Here is a 21,415-nt window from a genome sequence, read left to right on the forward strand (position 1 = left end):
ATTCAGTATATCAGATCCAGTGGAATCTTTATACCGTACTGTCTTCCTTTGTTTTTTTTTGTTTTGTTTTGTTTTGTTTTGTTTTGTTTTGAGACGGAGTCTCGCTCTGTCGCCCAGGCTGGAGTGCAGTGGCCGGATCTCAGCTCACTGCAAGCTCCGCCTCCCGGGTTCCCGCCATTCTCCTGCCTCAGCCTCCCGAGTAGCTGGGACTACAGGCTCCCGCCACCACGCCCGGCTAGTTTTTTGTATTTTTTTTAGTAGAGACGGGGTTTCACCGTATTAGCCAGGATGGTCTCGATCTCCTGACCTCGTGATCCGCCCGTCTCGGCCTCCCAAAGTGCTGGGATTACAGGCTTGAGCCACCGCGCCCGGCCTCTTCCTTTGTTATCTGTGCATTTTATCTCCTTCCTTCCTTCCTTCCTTCCCTCCCTCTTTCCTTTCCCTTCCCTTCCCAACTTTCCTTTCCCTCCCTCCCTCCCTCTCTTCCTTCCTTCCTCCTTGCTTCCTTCCTTCCTTCCTTCCTTTTTTCACTTCTTTATTTTTCTTTTCAGATAAAATTAAACTTCCAAAATATTTTCTCAAACTTGTAGTCTATTTATTATTGCAATTTTTTATTTAGCAAACTATAAAGCAGAAATTATCACCATAATGATTTTTCTACTTTTGATCTTCTTCCAAGAGGGAATTTGGCCTTTCCTGTGTTCCTTATTATAACATTCTCTGGCTTGAGTAAATGCACTGTTTTTTCTTTAAACTGAAAATGACAAGTTTAACCTGCATTTTTTAAAAAATCAGAACTTGTTTAAACACATAAAAATACAAATTTCAATATAAATTTTTATTTTTTCTATTTTTTTCACATACCCCCATTTAATTTATATGCAAACAATACTATGGAATCAATAATTTTGAATTAGTGACATGCGTTTTCTCCTTTAGCTGTGTTTAGTGTTATTTAAATGGTGGTGACTTTTTTTGGAAGTTTGATAAGCCTCAAGCTGGTGCTATGTGATGCTTTGCTTCTACCGTTTAGCTCTCCAGGGTAATAAAAAACTTCAGTCTATGCCATGTACCAAGTTATCCTTTCATCTCCTTTCGATGTGAATGCATCATTTCCATGTTAAGTCTGCCTCTTTCCCTTCCTGATTACTCTTGACATCTTTATGATAAACTAGAAAGGGAAAAAGAATTGTACCACAGTTATTAAGTGGTCACCCAGATGATGACTCAAAATATGTTGAGAGTTTTATTATTCATAAAATTAATGTTATTTTAAATAAATTATTAGTATAATTGTTATCATTTTTACTAATAGAAAAGACAGACTTCTAAGAATACATCTGTGACTTCCTTGATTAATTAAAAAAATTTTAAAAAAAAGAAAACTAAAAGAATAGAATTTTTAGGACTCAGAAAGACCATAGATGGACCTGGACTCCTTCATTTCCTAGTTGTACAGCTTGTAAAAATTAGTTGATTTCTCCTGTTATTAGTTTAGTTCTGCCACAGCAGAAATTGCATTGGAGTAAATTAAAAAGGCAACAAAGTCTTTATCAGGAATACTACAATGAAAGAGAGGAAACAGGACTCAATCTGAACTCAGCATTGCTGAAACATAGACCTGGAGAGTATTAAAGTGCTGGGTTAAGAGAGCAAAAAGGTACTGGAGGATATTGGCAAAGAGGTTGATCAAATGATGTTTAACATTATAAATATTGTATTATTCTGGTGCCCCACCCTACTGAAAATGTTAAGCTTAAAGACAAATTTATTTATGTCCAGCCTTAATATACAGAACCACTTTACACAATCTGCTCGACTTGAGATACTACATAAAAAATATTAAAGGTAGAATAAGATAATTAAATTAACATTTTTGGAAAAGACAGAAACAAAAATTTGGATATTTATTAATTGATCAACATCTGATATTTAATTTTAGATGATTAACTCACATATATAACCAGGTCTATAAAGAAGAAATTGGGTATTCTTTAAAACAAAGTATAGTTTTTATCATGTCCACTCTTATGGACCATGCTATGTATTTTGGAGGATTGATGCCTGTTAGTTTCCAGATTATCTGATGGCGTCTTCTATAAAAATAGACTCCACCAGATGAACATAAGGAACAGGTGAGCAGATGGTAGCAGTTTTCAGGTTTGGGTTAAAACCACATTCATGATTTTAGACTTCAGGCTTGGTTAGAATGAGGTTGCCACAGACAATCACTTTTGGAAAGGCCTCAGAAATTCCTTTTAAGACAAAGTGATTCTGAGCAATATGTTCTGATGTCTTCCAGGATTAATTATACTCTGATGCAGGAAAGCTGAGCTCAAAACCAGAAGCAAGTTGACAAAACCTCCAGTTTAACTTAATATTTTGTTATAAAGAATCCCCAGTACAGCTCTGAATACACAGTCAGTTGGCAAAACCCATAGTTACAATGAACCAATATTCAAGAGCCTGTCTCTGATGACTCTCAAGAGACTAGAAACTGCTCATGCTCAGGCTAAACAGTGATTGAGGAACATTGTAAACTGCATTTGTTACTGAAATAAAGAAGTTTAGGGTCTGGGAGAGCCTGTTCAGAATGTATGAAAGAAACAATTCACAATTCAGGCTCTGAAAGCTGCATTAATGTCATTAGTCTACAAAAATGAGAAAAAGAGTTTCTGCCTATTAGGTAATTGCAGAATGCTCCTCATCTGTGGTCATGCCACCTACTTATTTTTTTACGGTGCTCACCCATTTCTTTTTCATCCTCCTTTCACTAGCCAAATTACACCTTTCCTACGATTCTCTGTTGAAATGCCACATCTTCCACACGGCTTTGCTCCCCCCAAAAAAGGTTATTTATCTCTGCTGAATCCACCCATACCAAAAACAACAACAACAACAAACAATACAGGGGTATTACTCTTGTGGCAATTTTATTTTTACTGTCTGTAATGAATTTTAAGGAACTTCTATAATTAGTCACTGTTGGGACGAAGAGTGTGATCTCTGTAGGTAGACAGAAGCATGTTGAATTCTAGCGTAGTAACCACCAGGTTCCCTTAGCAAAGCACTTAACTTCTTTAAAACCTCAAGTTCTTTATTTGGAAGATGAGGGCAGCAACAGTAGGAAGGCTTATACTTTTGGAAATTAAATGATACAAAATATGCAAAGCGTGTAGTTGAGTTTACGGCAAAGTAGAGATTTATTATTGTTATTTTTACTCACAACTGCTCAAAATCATTGTTTAAACTGAATTCAACTTATCATCTGAAAAACATTTATTTTGCCCATAATAAAAATAAAAATGGGGGTTTTTGTCCAGAATATGTAAGAATGTGTACTTAAAAATCAAAAGTGTCAAAAGATATAAAAGTTGGTGTGAATCATTCTATTAAAACAATACCCAAACATATCACTATCCTTTTAACTATGATTCATATTATATATTTAAACTGACTTTTTTCCCCATTCTAGGCAGACCACATGCAGTTTCTTTCAACTTGGCAGTTTCACACCATTATGTTTCATTACACACTATGATGTGTCAAATAGGAAAACACTTCACTGACTTGCTGAAAATTTAACGTGTCATTTATGTACCTATTTCTAGTTCTTAAAATGGTTTCCCAGGCTGAAATAACATGGTGAATAAATGTGGGGTAGCTATGTGCTTTCTACTTTCAAGAAGAGAAAAAAAAAGGAAAAGAATGACTATTCAAAACCATTATTGAAGCTTGCAAGCCATTTCTAATTTGTAGAAGACATAGCTGTGTGTGAGGCTATACCTAACTGGTATGATTCGAAAGGCACGAGGAAAACATCTTACTAAAAATTTTCAACCTGTGTATTTGCAATATTACTATCAAGATGTGGAATTTTATTTGTTTTTTATGAAGTCCATATGAACATTCAAATTTTCATGACAGTGATAAAATTTTCATCTTCAACCAATTAAATTTATTTGTTGTCAGTTTAGCAATATTTAGCAGAAAAAGAAATTTAAACTATGTAGAGGAGAGAATTGGAAATGCCCTGGAAAAAAATGGAAGAAAAAAATGTAGAAAAAATCAATAGGGAATTTTGCTTCAGCATACCTGAATATCTTCCACAAAACCAAATTAATTTGGCATCCTATCATTCAATGTTAGCTGGTGTTACCAATATGAACCAAAAGGTGTCATTCAAGCACTTGTGTGTGTGTTTTGTTTTTAAATAAATTCCCATGGGGAGTAGGATTAGGGATTCCATTATTATTTCCATCTGGAGGACTATAGAGTTAGAAAGAATATGAAATGTGAATATAATATTTATTATTTTATTTAACATTTCTTAAAGATTTTTTCAGATCCATGATTTAAATTAATTTTTAAATGTGAGTATAAGCTGTGGTTTTTATTTATCTAGTCTCTTTCCTCTTATTATTAGGGTAATTGTTACAATCAAGATCTCTCTGTATATTGATGGTCATGTGTTTAATCTGATTCTATATGAATAATAGAAATCGGGTTTAAATATGGGAATCAGCTTTTGCCCATTCCTTCCATTTCTGAACTTCAGTGCTGACTGTATTTTATAGTGATTAACTCACTTTAAATATTTCTATTTTCCCTTGAAAAATGCCCACATACTTTTAAATATCTTCAACCAAAAGGAATTAATTTCTCTTCAGATTTGACAGGCTCCAACCCGTTCCCATGTTGTCTCTGCCATCTTCATCCAGGTAAACTCTCCCTTTTTACAACTCCTCCAGGAGTTTCACAGACAGTACACCTTTATAGAGCCCACATTTCTCAGTGAGTCTCATCTTCCGTTTCTGTCTTGCACTGCCCTCATCACCCAGTCCTTATTGCTCTCATGCTGCTCTTGGGAAATGAATGATATCATTCATTTCTACCTCAGTGAATCCAGTAGCATTTCTTCTTTTTTTCAGTCACACTCGTACCTGTGGAATAAAAGAGATTGCAATTCAAAGATTTATTGTACTGAGTGTGTGTGTGTGTGTTGTGTGTGTGTGTGTTTCTCCCAACATCCTTACAGACTATAGAGTTGCAAACAGAATGTCTTTTCCTTAGAGAAAAATATATTATGTATATCTTCAACACCTGAAAATACTTCAAAAAACCATTAAGTCCCATTTCTTCGAGCTACCTCACAATTCATAAAGTCTCATACAATTTGCAGTGCAGAAATCCTACTACTGAACCTTCTTTAAAAACACCAATGGGCGCCAGCACAGTGCAGCTGTCTTACCGAAAAGTGGCCAGACTGTTTACCACGCAGGTCTCCATTCACGCTACTCCTCACAGGGCAGGGTCTCCTGACTTGGGACTGCAGCCAATCCTGCCTGGGCTCTGGACTAGAGATTGTCAGTTGTGACTCTGCATTGCCCTGGAACAGAGCACCCAGAGGTAGCAGGCAGGCCACCATTTTTGCTGCTCTGCAGCCCCTGCTCCTGCTGCCCTCAGGCTGGGAAGGGAGTGCAGTGATTAGGGACTAATGCAAGCCCCCAGTAGAGAGTAGCTGCCTTACAGAAAAACAGCTGGACCATTTTCCTTGCAGGTCCCTTCCTCACTATTTTTCACTGAGAAGGGCCTCCTGACCTGGGCTCTCAACACAACCACCCTGTCCCTGCCTGAACATTTCAGTTGGTGTCAGGTCTGAGTTTCTCTGGGGAGGAAATCCCAAAGACAATCACAGCACCTCTGCCATTGCAACTGCAGGAGTACCACCATTACTGCCCTTCAGCTGTGAGCTTCCTGCTCCCCACTTCTCATCATTATGTAGGGCCCCCTGACTTGAGCCCACAACACAGCTGCCCCGTCCCAGTCCAAATACACTGAGTGGTGGTGGCTCTGCATTTCTCTGTGTTGAAGCCCCAAGAGACAAATGAAAGATCTGCCACAGCCACTGCCAAGGACACTTCCTCTTTTGCCTGCAAGATGAGGAGGGAACATAAAGACTGAGCTCACCCCAGGGCTATGGTGTGCAGCATGGACATTGCTAGTTGATACTTGCAGCCAGCACTCAAGGGGTAGAGGAGGCCACACTTTCAGTGGAATATGCTTCCAATGTCCCCAACCTAATATTCTTTGCTAATATTACCCCCATGAAACCAAGGACAAGAATTCAGCTACAAATAAAGACCGCGCACTCGGAATACATTCAGCTACAAATAAAGACCTCAGCCCTCGGAAAACATCTAGAAAAAAAGTCAACTAGCCATACTCAAATTACACCACAGTAAAAGGAACATCAGCCCACAAAGATGAGAAAGAACCAGTGCAAGAACTCTAGCAACTCAGAAAGCCAGAGTGTCTTTTTTTTTTTCCTACACATGACTAAACTAGTTTCCTTGAAGGAGTTTTTAACCAAACTGGAATGGCTGAAATGAAAGGCCTAGAATTCAGAATATGGATAGCAACAAAGATCATCAAGATTTAGGAGAAAGTTGAAACTCAATCCAAGGAATCTAAGCATTTCAATAAAACAACACAGGAGTTTAAATATACAATGGCCACTATAAGAAAGAACCAAACTGAACTGACAGAGCTGAAAAACACACTATAAAAATCTCATAATACAATCACAAGTATTAGCAGAATACGCCACGCTGAGGAAAGAATCTCAGAGCACGAAGACTGGTTCTCCAAACTAACTCAAAGAAAAGTGAGGGAAAAAGAAAAAAAAAGAATAACCAAAACATTTTTCCCCCGTTCTTCTGCATGGTTTTTATTCCGGCTGCACTGGAAACTGATTAGATTGTGCCCACCCAGATTAAGGGTGGTTCTGCCTTTCCCAGTCCAGTGACTCAAATGTTAATACTTTGGCAACACCTTCACAGACACACCAAGGATCAATGCCTTGCGTCCTTCAATCCAATCAACTTGACACTCAATATTAACCATCACAAGCTGATAACAAGTTCAATCATGTGAAAATTTTACATGTTTGCTTCTCCTCTCACACGTTCATGTTATTGATCACAGAGTTTACTGTTTTTATTGCACACTATTAATACTTTTTGTAGCTATAATTATTCTCAATACTTTTGTTTTTAAACATTTTTCTTTTAACTTTTATACTGGAATTAAAAGTGATTTGCATGCCATCATTGCAGTATTTCAGTGTTCTGTATTTTTAAAACATACTTGTTTTGACAGAAGTTTTATGCTTTCCTATGCTTCTGTGTTACTGTTCAGTATCCTTTCATTTCAACTTGAAGAACTGTCTTGTAAGGCAGGTTTTAGGTGAACTACCTCGGCTTTTGTTCGTCTGGGAAGTTTTTATCTCTCCCTCTTTCTAATGGACAATTTTGTCAGGAATAGTATTGTTGGCTGACATTTTGTCTTTCTGTACTTACATATTATCTTTCCGCTTATTTCTGCCCTGCAGAATTTCAAACTGATAGTCTTATTAGGAGCAGGTTTGCATGTAAGCAGTTGCTTTTCTTTTGCTACTTTTAAAATTCTTTGTCTTTGACTTTTGACAATTTGATTACATTTTGTCCCAGTTCTACTTGGGAAACTTTGTGCTTCATGAATCTAAATGTCCATTTCCCTGCTCAGATTTAGGAGGTTGTCAGCTATTACTTTTTTAAAATAAGCTTTCTACTATTTTCTCTCTTACTTCCTCCTGGAACTTCATTATGTGTGTATTGGTTTCCTTGCTAGAGTTCCATATGTCCTTCGGATTTTTTTTCTTTCTATTTTCTTTTCTTGCTCTTCTGACTGAATAATTTCAAATGACCTATTTTTGAGTTCACTGATTCTTTCTTTGCTTTCATCTGATATTAAATACTTCTAGTAGATATTTCAATTCAATTATTATATCCTACAGCACTATAATTTTGTTTGCTTTAATTGTTCTTCCCTCTGTTGATATTCTTATTTTGTTCATATGTCATTTTCTGATTTTATTTAGTTTCCTGTCTGTTTTCTCTTGTTAACTCACTGAGCTTCTTTAAGATAATTCTTCTTAGGCAATTCGTAGCCTTCAGTTTATTTAGGATCAGTTACTGGGAATTTATTTCCTTCATTTAATTGTGTCATTTGTTTTGAATTTTTGTATTTCTTGTAGCTTTGTGCTGGTATTGATACATCCTAAGAAACAGCCACCTCTCAATACTGCCTTAGATTGAGAAAGTCTTATTAGCCTAGGTAGAAATCTCTGCCTTTATTCTTAGCTGTCCTAGGCATCAGTTTTCTTTTCTTGGTTGTTCTGGACCCTATAGTCTATTGCTCCTTCTGGTGTCTGACTATGCTGTTTCCTTCATCTCTCAGTGTACAACGAGAAAGAATCAGGCACCTGGGCAAGAATACTGGAAGCACACACCACCTCTCTCCTTCTGTCTTTGAAAGAAGCCTCAGTTCAGCTCCTTTTCATAATCTTGCAGAGCCTTACCAGCTGGAAGGAGTCCCTCATTTCTTTTTATTTGTTTCTAGCTATCCCAGGTGTACAAATTATGCTGGTTCTTCAGCCCTCAATGTTAGGTGAACCAGTAGCTGACCTCTTGGTGAGTGAACTAAAGGTTGGGGACATTGGAGGCATATTCCACTTTTTTCCCATCCTCCTGAAGGAGAAACCTCAGTTCTGTACCTTATCTCAGTCTCTCAGAGCTACATCAGCTGCAGAGAGATGCTTACCTCTTTTCCTTTGTTCCCAGCTGCCCCAGGCATGGGAACTATTCTGGTTCCTTCAGTGTTTAGGGTAAGGCATGACAGAAATCTTGGAGGGCACACTAAATGCCTATTCATTTGGCATAAATTGTAGGCTTTTACTTCTTGGATAAGTACTGTGAAAGAGAACACACCTTATTAAAACAAAAGCCAAGTAACCGGGGTAAGTGGGTAAGATTTCAGGTTGTAATTCCTAGTCTTTGGATCATTATCATCCCCTCATCTTAGCCAGCACTTACAGATGTTGTACTAATCCTTTCTGCTTAGTGTACTTGGATGGGTAACAACCACCAGTTTCATGTCATAAGATAGATTTTTCTGTCATCATAGGAGTTATTTCACAGAGATGGCTTTATTTTCTTTGCATATGGTTAGCATTTCCAGTGAATAGACAAGAGCATATTTTGTGCCATATTTTTCCAACCCTAACTACATAGAAGTCCTATGAATATTAAAAAATACATTTTTCTCATTAAAAGTGTTATGAGTTTCCAGCCTAGCATTAGACGTTTATGTGCTCTGAGTCACACTCTGAAGATTTTGTACTCAAATATGTTTGCTTAAATACCCAATCTTTTATTCACTAATATCTAATGGGTACTAAATTTCCTATCAGAGGTTAGGTAAAAGTTAAACAAGTCTGAAAAAATATGGAAAACCTAACATTGACTACATTATCTGTTAGACTAATGTCTTATCCTCTGAGCTTCCTGAATAAGACTAAGAATATTCACTCTATTGACAGGCACTTTGTGTCAACTATTATCCCATTGCCCTTAATATTGCTTGAATTATACTGCTAAAAGTGAAATGAATAAGAAAACAATAGAAATTGGTTTCAGTAGAAATTACTTAAAACAGGATGATACTGTGTTCTCTTATTAAATAGTAAAAAAAAAAAAATATTAAGTTTTTGGAAAAGAGTTGTTTTAACCTCTTAAGAAAATGTCTTTTGCAGATAAGTATCATTCTCACCTTCCCAAATATCTGAATGGTAATGAAAAAGTTTAGTCATGAAAGTGAATCACCAACACTGAGACAAAGTAAACTCATTGTCAAATTAGAGATTAATGAATACAATGGGGGAATAAAATTCCTTCATATGTCAGGAGGAATTTATTAAGGCAGAGTGAAAAGGTGCCATACATACCCAACTGTTTATTTTTCTAGTTTTTTGAGTTCAAGATGAGATGAATACTTTAATCTAAACAAATGAGATCATTTTTCATTTCACATGGGTGTGAGAGTACCAAAAATGTATAGTTGTTATTTCAATAATACACAACAGTGTCCCACACAAATGTATGCCATTAACAATAAACCACAGTATCTTAAAACAACTAAAGTTGAGAGAATAGGTGTCATATGCAATCTAATCTGGACCAACAGTTAGAGAAAACTAAAATAGATAATTAGAAAAAGAACCAGTAAGATCTACATTTGTCACAGTTTGAAGGATATTTTACGAGAGCATATTAAAGACCATCTTATTCAAACCATTCATTTCATAGATGTAGTAGATATTTGGTACAATGACATGTACAGGAATGAGAGGTTTTTAACAAACCATAGACTTATAAAGAACTTAAGTTTTCTTACTGAAGAGTGCTATACTAAATAATAAATTGAGAGTTAAAATTTGAGGCACACTTTCCAATTTCCACACATTTCCAATAACATTTAATATTGTATCACCCCAATATCTTTAATAAACAACAGGTAATGTATCATATTTTTATGTATCTTTATTTATAAACTAGTTTTTTCTATATAGCATCTAGACAATAATTGCTTATAATACTGAAACTAAGGCAGTTATTTGATATTTTTATTCATAATATTCATATTCTTATATCTGACATTTGATACTATAGTCCCAATCAGAATAGATATTGAGAGAATTTCACAAATAAGATTGCATGTATATACATATTTCATAGAATATATATAACATTATATATAATTTCAGAGATTATGTATAATATATGTTATACATAATCTCTGAAATTATATATAATAGAAGTAATATATTTGTGAAATTATAATAGAAGTAATATAAAATAAATATAAATCTATATGCATATAAATATATAATATCAATTTATATATACATATGTATTTATAGTTACATAGCCATACAAATTAATTCCAACATCTTTGGTGAAAATTTTATTAAAATTGAGCCAGTATTCAGTTTTGATTAGAATATACATTTAAATACCTTTAAATGCCTATGAAAGAAATGGAAAAGTTTTTCTTTCTCCTAAAATTATAATGAAGATAAATCACATTAACTAAATTATATTTCAGTATCTACCAACTTTGACATAGTTACATGCACCTTGAAGCCATTAAGCAGCATGTATTATAAATGACATTGGCTACACAAGCTTCCTACTTTCGTGAAGCACTATGTGCTGTATATAAGATGAAACAGAAAAAATGGAAATTTTGCTCTTAATCTTTCTCTTTTTTTTTTTGAGAACCACTGATTTAGTGAAATCCTTTATTGCACAGAATCATGACGTGTATTTTTTCTTTCTTAAAACTCCTTATTTTCTGCATCTCCCATATCCCACATTGATAACCTTTCCTACGATCCAGCACCTGGAGAGAAGATAGCCTACATTTCGGGAAAACTAAGGCTGGGCTTCCTGGAGCTCAGTAGAAATCCGGAAACTTCTATTTATTTTAAAGGACCGTTAACTTCTTTTGGGATTCCAGTGCCACTGCTTCCAGAAGAGGACTTCCTTAAGGAACTGTGGGCATTTGATGTTAAAGCACCATGATACATAATTTTTGGTAACAAATCTGCCCATTGTTTAGAGGTCACATTAGAGATGACATCCTCTTAAATGTGTCAGACTTGCTTTCTTTTTTTTTTTTTAATTATACTTTACGTTCTAGGGTACATGTGCACAATGTGCAGGTTTGTTACATATGTATACATGTGCCATGTTGCTGTGATGCACCCATTAACTCGTCAGCACCCATCAACTCGTCATTTACATCAGTTGTAACTCCCAATGCCATCCCTCCCTCCTCTCCCCTCCCCATAATAGGCCCCAGTGTGTGATGTGCCTCTTTCTGTGTCCAAGTGATCTCATTGTTCAATTCCCACTAATGAGTGAGAATATGCAGTGTTTGGTTTTCTGTTCTTGCAAAAGTTTGCTGAGAATGATTGTTTCCAGCTGCATACATGTCCCTAAAAAGGACACAAACTCATCCTTTTTTTGGCTGCATAGTATTCCATGGTGTATATGTGCCACATTTTCTTAATCCAGTCTGTCACAGATGGACATTTGGGTTGATTCCAAGTCTTTGTTATTGTGAATAGTGCCGTAATAAACATACATGTGCACGTGTCTTTATAGCAGCATGATTTATAATCCTGTGGGTATATACCCAGTAATGCGATGGCTGGGTCATATGGTATTTCTAGTTCTAGATCCTTGAGGAATCACCATACTGTTTTCCACAATGGTTGAACTAGTTTAAAAGCCCACCAACAGTGTAAAAGTGTTCCTATTTCTCCACATCCCCTCCAGCACCTGTTGTTTCCTGACTTTTTAATGATTGCCATTCTAACTGGTGTGATATGGTATCTCATTGTGGTTTTGATTTGCATTTCTCTGATGGCCAGTGATGAGGAGCATTTTTTCATATGTCTGTTGGCTGTATGCATGTCTTCTTTTGAGAAATTTCTGTTCATATCCTTTGCCCACTTTTTAATGGGGTTGCTTGTTTTTTTCTTATAAATTTGTTTGAGTTCTTTGTAGGTTCTGTGTATTAGCCCTTTGTCAGATGAGTAGATTGCAAAAATTTTCTCCCACTCTGTGGGTTGCCTATTCACTCCGATGGTAGTTTCTTTTGCTATGTAGAAGCTCTTTAGTTTAATTGGATCCCATTTGTCAATTTTGACTTTTGTTGCCTTTGCTTTTGGTGTTTTAGACATGAAGTCCTTGCCCATGCCTATGTCCTGAATGGTATTACCTAGGTTTTCTTCTAGGGTTTTTATGGTATTAGGACTAACATTTAAGTCTCTAATTCATCTTGAATTAATTTTGATATAAGGAGTAAGGAAAGGATCCAGTTTTAGCTTTCTGTTTATGGCTAGCCAATTTTCCCAGCACCATTTATTAAATAAGGAATCCTTTGCCCATTTCTTGTTTTTGTCAGGTTTGTCAAAGATCAGATGGCTGTAGATATGTGGTATTCTTTCTGAGGGTTCTGTTCTGTTCCATTGGTCTATATCTCTGTTTTGGTACCAGTATCATGCTGTTTTGGTTACTGTAGCCTTGTAGTATAGTTTGAAGTCAGGTAGCATGATGCCTCCAGCTTTGTTCTTTTGATTTAGGATTGTCTTGGCAATGTGGACTCTTTTTTGGTTCCATATGAACTTTAAAGCAATTTTTTCCAATTCTGCGAAGAAACTCATTGGTAGCTTGATGGGGATGGCATTGAATCTATAAATTACCTTGGGCAGTATGGTTATTCTCATGATATTGATTCTTCCTATCCATGAGCATGGTATGTTCTTCCATTTGTTTGTGTCCTCTTTTATTTCACTGAGCAGTGGTTTGTAGTTCTCCTTGAAGAGGTCCTTTACATCCCTTGTAAGTTGGATTCCTAGGCATTTTATTCTCTTTGAAGCAATTGTGAATGGAAGTTCATTCATGATTTGGCTTTCTGTTTGTCTGTTACTGGTGTATAAGAATGTTTGTGATTTTTGCACATTAATTTTGTATCCTGAGACTTTGCTGAAGTTGCTTATCAGCTTAAGGAGATTTTGGGCTGAGATGATGGGGTTTTCTAAATATACAATCATATCATCTGCACACAGGGAGGATTTGACTTCTTCTTTTCCTAACTGAATACCCTTTATTTCTTTCTCTTGCCTGATTGCCCTAGCCAGAACTTCCAACACTATGTTCAATAGGAGTGGTGAGAGAGGGCATCTCTGTCTTGTGCCAGTTTTCAAAGGGAATGCTTCCAGTTTTTGCCCACTCAGTATGATACTGGTGGTGGGTTTGTCATAAATAGCTCTTATTATTTTGAGATATGTTCCATCAATACCGAATTTATTGAGAGTTTTTAGCATGAAGGGCTGTTGAATTTTGTCAAAGGCCTTTTCTGCATCTATTGAGATAATCATGTGGTTTTTGTCTCTCGTTCTGTTTATATGCTGGATTACATTTGTTGATTTTCATATGTTGAACCAGCCTTGCATCCCAGGGATGAAGCCCACTTGATCATGGTGGATAAGCTTTCTGATGTGCTGCTGGATTCGGTTTGCCAGTATTTCATTGAGGATATTTGCATTGATGTTCATCAGGGATATTGGTCTAAAATTCTGTTTTTTTGTTGTGTCTCTGCCATGTTTTGGTATCAGGATGATGTTGGTCTCATAAAATGAGTTAGGGCGGATTCCTTCTTTTTCTATTGATTGGAATAGTTTCAGAAGGAATGGTACCAGCTCCTCCTTGTACCTCTGGTAGAATTCAGCTGTTAATCTGTCTGGTCCTGGACTTTTTTTGGTTGGTAAGCTATTAATTATTGCCTCAATTTCAGAGTCTGCTATTGGTCTATTCAGGGATTCAACTACGTCCTGGTTTAGTCCTGGGAGAGTGTAAGTGTCCAGGAAATTATCCATTTCTTCTAAGTTTTCTAGTTGATTTGCATAGAGGTGTTTATAGTATTCTCTGATGGTAGTTTGTAATCTGTGGGGTCGGTGGTGATATCCCCTTTATCATTTTTTATTGCGTCTATTTGATTCTTCTCTCTTTTCTTCTTTATTAGTCTTGTTAGCAGTCTATCAATTTTGTTGATCTTTTCTAAAAAGATGCTCCTGGATTCATTGATTTTTTAGAGGGTTTTTTTGTGTCTCTATCTCCTTCAGTTCTGCTCTGATCTTAGTTATTTCTTGCCTTCTGCTAGCTTTTGAATGTGTTTGCTCTTGCTTTTCTAGTTCTTTTAATTGTGATGTTAGGGTGTCAAATTTAGATCTTTCCTGCTTTCTCTTGTGGGCATTTAGTGCTATAAATTTCTCTTGACACATTGGTTTAAATGTGTCCCAGAGATTCTGGTATGTTGTATCTTTGTTCTCATTGGCTTCAAAGAACATCTTTATTTCTGTCTTCATTTCATCGTGTACCCAGTAGTCATTCAGGAGCAGGTTTTTCAGTTTCCGTGTAGTTGAGCAGTTTTGATTGAGTTTCTTAGTTCTGAGTTCTAGTTTGATTGCACTGTGGTCTGAGAGACAGTTTGTTATAATTTCTGTTCATTTACATTTGCTGAGGAGTGCTTTACTTCCAATTATGTGGTCAATTTTGGAGTAAGTGCGATGTGGTGCTGAGAAGAATGTATATTTTTTTGATTTGGGGTGGAGAGTTCTATAGATGTCTATTAGGTCCGCTTGGTGCAGAGATGAGTTCAATTCCTGGATATCCTTGTTAACTTTCTGTCTCGTTGATCTGTCTAATGTTGACAGTGGAGTGTTGAAGTCTCCCATTATTATTGTATGGGAGTCTAAGTCTCTTTGTAAGTCTCTAAGGACTTGCTTTATGAATCTGGGTGCTCCTGTATTGGGTGCATATATATTTAGGATAGTTAGCTCTTCCTGTTGAATTGATCCCTTTACCATTATGTAATGTCCTTCTTTGTCTTTTTTGATCTTTGATGGTTTAAAGTCTGTTTTATCAGAGACTAGGATTGCAACCCTTGCTTTTTTTTGTTCTCCATTTGCTTGGTAGATCTTCCTCCATCCCTTTATTTTGAGCCCATGTGTGTCTCTGCACACGAGATGAGTCTCCTGAATACAACAAACTGATGAGTCTTGACTCTTTATCCAATTTGCCAGTCTGTGTCTTTTAATTGAATCATTTAGTCCATTTACATTTAAGGTTAATATTGTCATGTGTGAACTTGATCCTGTCATTGTGATATTCACTGGTTATTTTGCTCGTTAGTTGATGCAGTTTTTTCCTAGCATCGATGGTCTTTACATTTTGGCATGTTTTTGCAATGGCTGGTACCGGTTGTTCCTTTCTATGTTTAGTGTTTCCTTCAAAGTCTCTTGTAGGGCAGGCCTGGTGGTAACAAAATCTCTCAGCATTTGCTTATCTGTAAAGGATTTTATTTCTCCTTCACTTATGAAACTTAGTTTGGCTGGATATGAAATTCTGGGTTTAAAATTCTTTTCTTTAAGAATGTTGAATATTGGCCTCCACTCTCTTCTGGCTTGGAGAGTTTCTGCTGAGAGATCTGCTGTTAGTCTGATGGGCTTCCCTTTGTGAGTAACCCGACCTTTCTCTCTGGCTGCCCTTAAGATTTTTTCCTTCATTTCAACTTTGGTGAATCTGACAATTATGTGTCTTGGAGTTGCTCTTCTTGAGGAGTATCTTTGTGGTGTTCTCTGTATTTCCTGAATTTGAATATTGGCCTGCCTTACTAGGTTGGGGAAGTTCTCCTGGATGAAATCCTGCAGAGTGTTTTCCAACTTGGTTCCATTTTCCGCATCTCTTTCAGGCACACCAATCAGAGGTAGATTTGGTCTTTTCACATAATCCCATATTTCTTGGAGACTTTGTTCATTTCTTTTTCCTCGTTTTTCTATAGACTTCTCTTCTCGCTTCATTTCATTCATTTGGTCTTCAATCATGGATACTCTTTCTTCCAGTTGATCGAGTCAGTTACTGAAGCTTGTGCATTTGTCACGTATTTCTCATGTCATGGTTTTTTTCTGTCAGTTGGTTTATGTCCTTCTCTGCATTGATTATTCTAGTTATCCATTCTTCCATTCTTTTTTCAAGCTCTTTGGTTTCTTTGTGCTGGTTACGTAGTTCCTCCTTCAGCTCTGAGAAGTTTGATTGACTGAAGCCTTCTTCTCTCAACTCATCAAAGTCATTCTCCTTCCAACTTTGATCCGTTGCTGGCGATGAGCAGCATTCCTCTGGAGGGGGAGATAAGCTCTGATTTTTTGAATTTCCAGCTTTTCTGCCCTGCTTTTTTCCCGTCTTCGTGGTTTTTATCTGCCTTTGGTCTTTGATGACGGTGATGAACTGATGGGGTTTTGGTATGGTTGTCCTTTCTGTTTGTTAGTTTTCCTTCTAACAGTCAGGACCCTCAGCTGTAGGTCTGTTGGAGATTGCTTGAGGTCCACTCCAGACCCTGTTTGCCTGGGTATCAGCAGCAGAGGCTGCAGAAAATAGAATATTGCTGAACAGCGAGTGTTGCTGTCTGATTCTTGCTCTGGAAGCTTCGTCTCAGGGACGTACCCCACCGTGTGAGGTTGAGGTGTCAGTCCGCACCTACTGGGGGATGTCTCCCAGTGAGGTTACTCAGGGGTCAGGGACCCACTTGAGCAGGCAGTCTGTCCGTTTTCAGATCTCAACCTCTGTGCTGGGAGATCCACTGCTCTCTTCAAAGCTGTCAGACAGGGTCATTTACCTTTGCCGAGGTTTCTGCTACTTTTTGTTTAGCTATTCCCTGTCCCCAGAGATGGAGCCTACAGAGACAGGCAGGCCCCCTTGACCTGCGGTGGACTCCACCCAGTTCGAGCTTCCCAGCAGCTTTATTTACCTACTTAAGCCTCAGCAATGGCAGGTGCCCCTCCCCCAGCCTTGCTGCTGACTTGCAGTTAGATCTCAGACTGCTGCGCTGGCAATGAGGGAGGCTCGATGGGTGTGGGACCCTCCTGTCCAGGTGTGGGATATAATCTCCTGGTGTGCCATTTGCTAAGACCCTTGGTAAAGCACAGTATTAGGGTGGGAGTTACCCGATCTTCCAAGTGTTGTGTGTCTCAGTTTCCCTTGGCTAGGAAAAGGGATTCCCTTTCCCCTTGCACTTCCCAGGTGAGGTGATGCCTCGCCCTGCTTCAGCTCTTGCTGGTCAGGCTGCACCAGCTGACCAGCACTGATTGTCCAGTACTCCCCAGTGAGATGAACCCGGTACCTCAGTTGAAAATGCAGAAATCACCTGTCCTCTGTGTCACTCGTGCTGAGAGCTGGAGGCTGGAGCTGCTCCTATTCGGCCATCTTGCTCCTGGAACCTTAATTTTTCATCAGAGATGTGTTAATATTCACCAGCTTCCTAGTATCAGGAATGGATTTGTAATGAAAGAATCTATATTTACATGAGTAACCATTTCTATTTATTATTTTAAGTCCTCATGTTTTTCTTTAAAGTCTGAGGTAAAGCACACAGTCTGTTGTTATCATGAGGTAGATTAAAATAATTCTTAATAAATTGCTATTATTTATTGCCATAAAGTAGACTGATTTGTGAAGCTTAAAAAAACAGATGCTGATCTCTGCCTACTTATATGGTATCTTCTTGAGATAGCTCTTAGTATTTGTTAAAAATGAAAATAAAAATTATCAGCCATCCACTCTAAGAAAACTTAATTACATTGCATGGTAGATGTTCAGTGAATTCACATATGCAGAGCAGCATATGGAAATATTTTAGTACAAGAAAGGGTTTGAGAGAGATATGGATCACTGAAATGTTGAAAAATCGAGGCAGAGATATTCAGAAACTCCTGGACACTGATTTTTCTTTCCCATTCAGGATGAAGATGTGGCATTAGTGGTTCAAGAGCAAGAAGTGCAAATGTTTGTAAATATTCCTTTAGTTGGGAAAATATATTTTTTAATGAAAATTCTTGAAGAATGGTCATATTAGCTCCAAATATAAAATGAGATGAATTGACCTTCTAGAGCTGGTGTAACCTAACTTTGCACAAGAAATGTCACATCTTCCTGTCTCTTTTAGAAAATCTGGTCACCAAAGAATGCTACACAGATATGGGCCCCAACTACCTCTTTATTCTGGAGTCACCATGTTCTTCTCTTACCAATTTTGAATCACCTGAAATTTTGATGCAGCATCAGTATTGACTGTAAAGCAAAGTCATCAAACAGTAATATGATAATAGTTTGAAAGTGGTATTGTTAGTGAAGTGAAAGAGAGAGGAATAAATGAACTCAATATGCCTTTGTAATACATAACATGCATGAAGGGGGCTATTGGATCAGTGAAGGAGGATTTATGTTTGAAAATCCTTACCAGTGGATTTTATCTTCATTTATTTTAGCTATACCTGGAACCAGCCAGGTAGTATGCCTTTTCAAAATCGGTAAAGCCAAGGGATAAAACGCCGCAAGATGTAGTTTCTTGGCCTCAACTTCCATTTTAGCCAATGAATATTTTAGAGATGCTCTTTGAACCCATATTCACATTAGTGACTGTTACACTAGAAATTGGTCAAACACAAAATAATAAAATTGAAAAGATTACATGTAAAATCATTTATGTAGTGGAATAGAAATGTTGCCTCCACAAATGTCTTCAATAAATAGTCTTTATAATTGAGTCTGATGATATAAAAATATTTTTCATGTATTGAATATCTTCCTTAGAGAAATGTATGTTCAAATATTTTACATATTTTAATTTTATTTTATAAGTTCTGGGGTACATGTGTAAGATGTGGAAGTTTGTTACATAGGTAAATGTGGGCCATGGTGATTTGCTGCACCTATCAATCCATCACCTAGGTATTAAGCCTGGCATATGTTAGATTTTTTCCTTATGCTCTCTCTCCTCCAACTACCCCTCACCAACAGGCCCAGTGTGTGTTGTTCCTCTCCCTGTGTCCATGTGTTCTCATAGTTCAGCTCCCATATATGACTGAGAACATGCAGTGTCTGGTTTTCTGTTCCTGCATTAGTTTTCTGATGATAACGGCTTCCAGCTCCATCCATGTCCCTGCAAAGGACATGATCTCATTCCTTTGTATGACTACATAGTATTCCATAGTATATATGTACCATATTTTCTTTAATCCAGTCTATATTTGATGGACATTTGGGTTGAATCCATGTCTTTGCTATTGTGAATAGTGCTTCAACGAACATACACGTGCATGTATCTTTATAATAGAATGATTTCTATACCTTTGGGTATATACCCAGTAACGGGATTGCTGGGTCAAATGATACTTCTGGTTCTAGATCTCTGAGGAATTGCCACACTGTCTTCTACAAGAGTTGAACTAAATTACATTCCCACCAACACTGTAAAAGCATTCCTATTTCTCTGTAGCCTCACCAGCATCTGCTGTTTCCCAATTTTTTAGTAATCGCCATTCTGAATGAGATGGTATTTCACTGTGGTTTTGATTTGCATTTCTCTAATGGTCAGTGATGTTGAGTTTTTTTTCATATGTTTGTTGGCTGCATATATGTCTTCTTTTTAGAAGTGTCTGTTCATGTCCTTTGCTGACTTTTCAATAGGGTGGTTGTTTCTTGTAACTATGTTTGAGTTCCTTGTAGACTCTGGATATTAAATCTTTGTCAGATGAAGAGATTGCAAAAATTTTCTCCCATTGTGTAGGTGGTCTGTTCACTCTGATGATACTTTCTTTTGCTGTGTAGAAGCTCTTTAGTTTAATTAGATCCTATTTATCAATTTTTGCTTTTGTTGCAATTTCTTTTGATGTTTTCATCATGAAATCTCTGCCTGTGACTATGTCCTGAATGGTAGTACCTAGATTTTCTTCTAGGATTTTGTAGTTTTGAGTTTTACATTTTAAGCATTTAATCTATCTTGAGTTAATTTTTGTCTAAGATGTAAGGAAGGGGTCCAGTTTCAATTTTCTTCATGTGGCTAGCCAGTTCTCCCAGCACCAATTATTAAACAAGGAATTCTTTACCCATTGCTTGTTTTTGTCAGGTTTGTCAAAGATCAGATGGTTGTAAGTGTGTAGTCTTTTTTCTAAGTTTTCTATACTGTTCCATTGGTCTATTTATCTGTTTTTGTAACAGTACCATGCTGGTTTTTTGTTACTATAGCCTTATATTATAGTTTGAAGTCAGATAGGATGATGCCTCCAGCTTTGATCTTTTTGTGTAGGATTGTATGGAATATATGGGCTCTTTTTAGGTTCCATATGAATTTTAAAATAGTTTTTTCTAGTTCTGTGAAGAATGTCGATGGTAATTTAATGGGAATAGCATTGAATCCATAAATTACTTTGGGCAGGACAGCCATTTTCGTGATACTGATTCTTCCTATCCATGAGCATGGAATGTTTTTTCATTTGTTTGTGTTGTCTATGATTTCCTTGAGCTGTTGTTTTGTAGTTTTCCTTGAGTCAGTCCTTAACTTCCCTTGTTAGCTGTATTCCTAGGTATTTTATTCTCTTCGTAGCAATTGTGAATGGGAGTTCATTCATGATTTGTCTCTCTGTTTGCCTGTGGTTGGTTTTACAGGAATCATGTTAATTTTGTATCCTGAGACTTAGCTGAAGTTGCTTAGCAGCTTAAGTAGCTTTTGGGCTGAGACAGGAATTTTTTTAGATATAGCATCATTTTATCTGCAAACAGAGACAATTTGACATCCTCTCTTCCTACTTGAATACCCATTATTTCTTTCTCTTGCTTGATTACCCTGGCTAGAACTTCCAACACAATGTTGAATAGGAGTGGTGAAAGAGGGCATCCTTGTCTTACAGCAGTTTTCAAGGTGAATGCTTCCAGCTTTTGCCCATTCAGTATGATATTGGCTGTGAGACTGTCATAAATAGTTCTTACTATTATTATATTTTGAGGTATGTTCCATGAATACCTAGCTTATTGAGAGTTTTTAACCTGAAGCGATATTGAATTTTATTGATGGCCTTTTCTGCATCTATTGAGATAATCATGTGTTTTTTATATTTAGTTATGTTTATGTG

Source organism: Trachypithecus francoisi, unplaced genomic scaffold (assembly GCF_009764315.1).
Source record: "Trachypithecus francoisi isolate TF-2019V2 unplaced genomic scaffold, Tfra_2.0 Lachesis_group17, whole genome shotgun sequence".
Classification (NCBI taxonomy): Eukaryota; Metazoa; Chordata; class Mammalia; order Primates; family Cercopithecidae; genus Trachypithecus; species Trachypithecus francoisi.